Here is a 7,348-nt window from a genome sequence, read left to right on the forward strand (position 1 = left end):
ACTTCCCAAATTCCCAAGCTCTTAAACCATTAAGGGTTTTGGGCTTTCCAAGAGAATCATCGTTGCAGAGGAAACAGCAACACACCATTCTCATTGGTACCTAATATTTTTATATTCTTCAATTTATTAAAATATTTACACACACTTGATGGGGAACTGTGTGTAAAAAGTTGTCTTAGTTCTCATCATCTTTTATAACTAGTATACTAGTTCTGGTACAATTTATTTCTTAATTAGATCACTTCAAATTCCATTATTTATATCTCTTCACCAACACACTCATCTGCTAACTCTGTTTTACACACAGTTTTTGTTCTTTTTTCTCCCTTCCTAATTCTCACTCAATCAACCAAAAATCCAATCTTTTTTTACTTTGTACCAGTAAAAAAGATACCCTTTTTCTTTATAGATTTACATCTGTATATTGTTATTTTTCTTTTGAATATATGGGGTTTTTTATTACTATAACACCCACTGTTACTATTGCATGTGGTGATTTAATTGTGCTGATTATCACAATATTGATCTTGGTGTTTTCTGCATTGTGGTTCATGCAACACTCAAAGTGCAAGGTAAAAGCTCTTAAGCATGAAGTACAAGCCCATCAAGATCATAATCATACTGATGTAATAAAGCAAGGATCTTTAGATGTGGGTTCACCGGAATCTTGCTCAGAAAGTGAAATCATTGATCAGTTTTCATGTACAACTGAAGAAGATTTAGATTTTGATACGTGGCAATTTTCCGGCGAGAGTTGCCGGAGAACTGACTGCTCCGATGGATCCATATCCGATGAGGAGAGTTTGATCGAAATTGCGCTTCCAGGTGGTCACTATGTTGGGTACAAAGATTATAGAGATGAAGAATCAAAGTGTTGTAACGGGAAAAGGTCGCCGGAATCGGTGTTATGGTGGCCGGAGATGAATGAGGAAGAAAATATGATAGAAATTGATATATCAATGGGGTCAATTAAGTGCTCAAGATGTGAAATTAAAGCATGAGTAATTAATAGTAGTACTTTAATGATGATGTTGTGTATTCCTTTTAAGGTTCAAAGGTTTTTTTGTAATCCTTAATGGATTTAGTATCTTTTTTACCCAAGTTAAAAGGATTATTTGATATCTCTGAAAAGAAATTAAGGTTCTTTTGAGTACTTATGATAATGATATTTTTATTTCTATATTGTCATTGTAAAAACATTGATTTTGATTTTGTTTATACGTAATAAGTATACATACACTTTATATCAACTTTTGAAAGTTTTAGCTAGTTTTTTAGGTGATAAATTTTTACATTATCAAACTTTAATTTATCAAAAGGGTAATTAGTTACCGAAGTGATCCTCTGATTTAAGCAAAATTACTCGCAACAAACGAAAGAACAAATGCGAAAATTGAATCGAGAACAATATATAACGTGATTATATGTAATCAATCGATGTGATCATTTTACTCCATAGACCAACTAGAGAGTATTTTATTAATAAATTTCGTGTATAATAGAGTTTATTTATAGAGCTTAAACAAAGACGAATTGCATCACAATGAAGACTGCTAATTAAAATCTAATTCTGGTCGTCCATGAGGGTTTTCGCGATCGCGAGCTACAAGCCCAAACCCATTTCACATTCGCGAGTCTATGATCGAAGCTTTCTCACGTCACGACAAAAGTATCTCCAGTTCGTGTATTTGATGCTTCACGGTCGCGAGCATATCTTCGCCATCGCAAGATTCGCAGCTTAACTACCTTTTGCTTTGTTTGATATTCTTCACCATACAAAAATCTCCCACTTGAAGGATAATCTAAACAAACCCAATCTTCGTCAAACCAACAATTCAACAATCTAACCAAAAACGTTAAGCCACAATTTAGACCGCCAAACTCCATTTGGGACACACACACTCAACGCATACTTCGGACGAGGAGACTTTCGATACAAGATCTTCAACACTACTTGTTTGAATCGAACTATCAACCCTCTAACTCTCTAGTTGGCGTCTTCTATCCTCCAGTCATGAGGAGACCGGTTGATTCAATACAAAACCTCAACTTCTGTGTCGTCACCACCTTAGTAAACATATCAACGAGATTCTCCGTACCAAGGACTATAGCCAAAAATAAAGTGAGTTCACGAATAAAATAATACCTTAGATTTATGTGTATGACTATGAAACACCTGATTCTTCCCAAGATGAACCGCACTTTGATTATCACAATATAAGATGTTTTAGTCTTGCTTCTTCCACAATTCACACAAGAAAGTTTCTCAACCAAATTAACTCTTTCGCGGTTTCTGCTGCAACCATGTATTTGGATTCGGTTGTAGATAGAGCAACACTTCTTTGTAATCAAGATAACCAACTAACTGTAGTCTTACCAACCGTGAACACATAAACCGTAGTGCTTCTACCCGAATCATCACATCCACCAAAATTATCATCCACATATCTCCTAAGTATGGCATTGCTTTTAGTGAATCACAATCCCATACTAGATTTACCTTCCAAATAACGAAGAAACCATTTGACCGCTTCCCAACGCTCTTTCCCCAAATTACATATATAACAGCTAACAACTCCGACCAAATGGGTAATATCCAGTCTCGTACAGAGTATGGCATACATAACACTACCCACAGTCAAAGCATGCATTACCTTTTCCATCTCCGCTTTGTCTTCTTCCAATTTAGGTGATTGACTCTCCGTTGACTTTACCATCTACCCAAAGGCATAGAACGAGCCTTTGCTTTATCCATGTTGAACTTCTCTACAACTTTATCAATATATTTTAATTGATACAAGTATAGAGTACCTTTCGCGCGATCACGCACAATACTCATACCGAGTATTTTCTTAGCACAACCAAGATCTTTCATCTCCAACTCACGGGAAAGCAATCCCTTCAAATTGTAAATTCCAGACATGTCAGATCCTGCAAGTATGTCATCGACATATAACAATAAAATTATATAAGAGGACTTAAATTTCTTCAAGTAGCAACAACGATCCATCTCACAACGCATGAACCCACTCCTCTTCATAAAAACATCAAACTTCAAGTACCATTATCGAGATGCTTGCTTCAATGCACAATCTTTTATGTAGCTTGCAAACCCACTTATCTTTACCCTTTACCATGTAAGAATGCGGTCTTCACAACTAATTGTTCTAGATGTAAGTCCTCGGATGCAACCATTCAAAGTACCAAATGAATACTTGTCATTCTAACAACCTGTGAAAATATCTCGTTGTAGTCAACCCCTTCCTTTTGTTGAAAGCCTTTAACCGGGTCATGTACCTTTCATTGCCATACAACTCATTCTTAATACGATACACCCATTTGTTTTAAAACGCCCTTTTATCATGAGTTAATTTCACTAGTGACCAAGTTTCATTCTTCTCAGGTGACCCCATCTCTTTTTTTAAGGCAAGCTACCATTGCATGGATTCTTCAGTTGTCACACCTCAAAGTAACTTTTCGGTTCACTATTCTTGGTATAGAGGAAGTAGTCTGTTCATGGAGAATACGTAGAATTAGGCTTGGGCACTCTAGTCTAGCATCTTGGTGTAGGACCAACCGGAATGGTTGAACCTGTTTCATTAGCAACCTCTCATTACTTGAACTCGCACTATGTTCGGAATTATCACCGCTTTCCGAACCAACCCCATCATTAGCATTTTCCGACACCTCACCGTTATTCGAAAATTCATGATTACCCGAAGTCTCACTAGAACCTACAAGATCATCAATAGAAACATCTTTAAAAGTAACATAGTTCGATTAGGGTTCATCGTTTTCGATTTACCATAAACCGAGTCTTCATCAAAAGTAACATCGCCAGAGTGAATCACTTTTCTAGCCTCATTATCCCAACAGCGAGAACCCATTTCATCTGAACCATAACCAATGAAAATACACATCTTTGACTTAGCCCCAAGCTTGTCTCTATCCGCATCTTTGGTTTTCACATAGGCATTAAGATTCAAAGATGACCATAATTCACCTTTTTATCTTGCCATTCTTCCTCGGGAATTCATAAACTCAACGGTTTTGAGGGTCCCTATTGATCAAATAAGCCGATGTGTTAACCGCATCTGCCCAAAATATCTTAGGCAAACTGGCATGTAGTCTCATACTCTTAGCCCTTTCATTCAACGTACGATTCATACGTTCAGCGACCCCATTATGTTGCGGTGTATCCGGTACCATTTCCAGCATATTAGTACCGAGCTTTGCAATATGGTTATTAAAATCTTGACTACCATATTCTCCTTCATTACCCGACTTCAAGCACTTGACCTTTAGATTAGTATCGTTCTCTACCATAGCTTTCCACTTTGCAAAAGTATCAAACACATCGGATTTAGCTTTAAGAAAATAAACTCATACCTTTCGCGTGGATTTGTCAATGAAGGTGACATAATAGCGAAAACCTCGGTGTGATTCTACATTAGTTGGATCAAACACATCTGTATGAACTAGCTCCAATTTCTCCAAATTGGGCGTTTTCCTCGATTTCCCAAAAGTCACCTTCTTTTGTTTCCCATATACACATAGTTCGCATAACCGAAGCTTCACCTTTTTCAAATTCGGAATTCTCCCACTCAGAACAAGAATCTTCATACCTTTCTCACTCATATGCTGAGTCTTCGATGCCATAGAGTAGACTCGGCCCCAAAATCAACCGTAGCATCCATCGTATCATTATCAAACACCTCAATCATATAAAGTTCCCCAATTATTTCAACGAGCCGCGACACAACTACCTTTAACAACCTTCCATTGGTGGTTTTCGAAAGTAACTGTATTACCTTCCTCATCCTATTGACCGGCCGAGATAAGATTCCTCTTTAACTAAGGAATGAACCTCACGTCTTTCAAAGTCCAACTAGATACAAGAGTAGTACTCAATATAACATCTCAAATGCCCCCAATCTCAAGCCTTTTATGGTTTGCCAATATCACCTTACCTCCATACGACAAAAATGCCCATTTAGTAGGAGCATTCTTACAATTACGTTGATAATTCCCCTTTTGATTGCAACCCCAACAAATAACTTCACTTCGGTCCTTAGATGGATACGTCTTCTTAGACTTCCCCTACCCTTTTTTCCCCGCGATCAATTTTTCTACCACGGTTGTCAGTACTCAACAAAGAACCGGTTGATGATTCCCCCGAGTTTCTCCTACGTGTGTCTTCACCAAGGATAAAATCCCTAATTCCTTCAAAGAAAGGTTAGCGCATCTAGTTCATCATTTAACACAATTTCCCCGATACGAGCCTCAATACGAGATTGTTGAACTCATTGATATGATCTGTTGCACTCATACATTCCCTCATCTTTGTATTGAACAATTGATGCATAAGAAAAAGCTTATTAGCGGCGTTAAGTTTTTCATACATGTTGCAGAGAGCCTTCAAACAATTGAATGTATTCTTTTCATTCAAAACGTTTCCTACAACGTTCTTAGCAAGTGCAAGACGGACCACACCTAAAGCTTGGCGATCAACACCCAATCAGCATCACTCATGCTTTCAGGTTTAGCTCTCGACAAGATCACCCACCCACAACTACAAACGAAAGAACAAATGCGAAAATTAAATAAAACACAAGATATAAAGTGGTTATATGTAGTCGATGTGATTACTTTATTCCTCAAACCAACTAGAAAGTATTTTATTCATAAATTTTGTGGATACATGTATGTGTTACCATAGAGTCTATTTATAGAGAGCTCAAACAAAGACGAATTGCATCACAATGAGGATTCCTAATCAAAATTCAATTCTGGCCACCCAGGAGGGTTTTCGCGATCGCGAGATACAAGCCTAAACCCATTTCCGTTCGCGAGTCCATGATCGAAGCTTTCTTACATCACGACATAAGAATCTCCAGTTCGTGAATTTGATGCTTCGCGGTTGCAAGCACATCCTCGCCTTCTCGAGATTCGCAACTGAACCACCTTTTGCTTTGTTTGATATTCTTCACCATCCAACACAAATTGCTAAATGGACATATTTTAGCCCGTCACTATAAAACTTATGACATCGGTCCGCTCTCAACAAAATTCTCATGGGAACACATTTATCATTCTGGATCTCAACATGCTCTCAAACTTTCGTTATTTATTTTGTCATATCGTTCATGCTTGTGGTAATTTTGGCGTTGTACATTTGGCAATCAGCCAATCATACTTGTATTTTAGGTCAATTAATTAATAAACTGTCTTAATTATTGAAAGAATGATATTTTAATAGAGCTTTTATTCAATTCTAATGCGACTTAAATGTTACGGCTATTTTTAAGAGATGTTAGTGATGAATATATATATATATATATATATATATATATATATATATATATATATATATATATATATATATATATTGAACAGCAAGGAACTTTTATTAACATTACCAAGAGATACATGTTCATAGCATTGAGACTATGAACCTATTACAAACTGCATACACGAAAATGAGACAGAAATATACACGAGCTTAATTAACAAACGCGAGAGACTAACTACCATGCATAACACTGAATTGTTGCTAAGAAAGCAACTACAAAAGTTAACTATGGAAAGGAAAGATAAGAAGACGGGCTTGAGATCCACGTGAGTCGATCAAACTTTCTTCCCCGAGCTCTATTAGAAATCCACTCGAAGGATAAAGCTTGTATCTCATTGATCACAACCGGAGCAATTTTATTTTTACCTTGAAACACTTTGTTATTGTGATTTTTCCAAATGAGATACGCACTAATCCATAACACGGCTTGCCATATCTTTTTGCCAAAACCCGACATTACATTACGTACATTACCATTAAAGATTTCGAAGAGGCTGAAGTTAGAGAAATTGCCCGCGCCCCTTCCAATTGAAGACCCGCTCCCACACATCCAACGCATGCTTACAAAAAATCAGAGAGTGCTCTTGTTGCGAGTTGCTGTCGACCAGGAGGTTAGAGTCTATTTCAGATGTCAAAGTTCGAACACTGAATACATCATTCGGAGCAAAGCAGCAGCTCCACTTGTCCCGACTGTCGTGATTGAATTCGAATGAAGTTAACAAGGCTGTCAGCGAGTTTAATTCACCTTGTACCCGTCCCGATGGTGGTCTTCTCCAATGACAAACCGCTGCACCGTTGTTCATACGATCCTTGATGGTGATATCGGGGAACTGATCAAGACGAAACAGTCTTGGGAACCTGAGTCTGAGTACATTGTCCCCGATCCAATGGTCATGCCAAAAAGAAGTTGAATCTCCACCGCCAATTGATTTGATAAACGAGCTCTTGAAGTGTACATTAGAGTCTTCGATAGAGTTACCTACACGAATAATATTT

Source organism: Rutidosis leptorrhynchoides, chromosome 2 (genome assembly GCF_046630445.1).
Source record: "Rutidosis leptorrhynchoides isolate AG116_Rl617_1_P2 chromosome 2, CSIRO_AGI_Rlap_v1, whole genome shotgun sequence".
Lineage (NCBI taxonomy): Eukaryota > Viridiplantae > Streptophyta > Magnoliopsida > Asterales > Asteraceae > Rutidosis > Rutidosis leptorrhynchoides.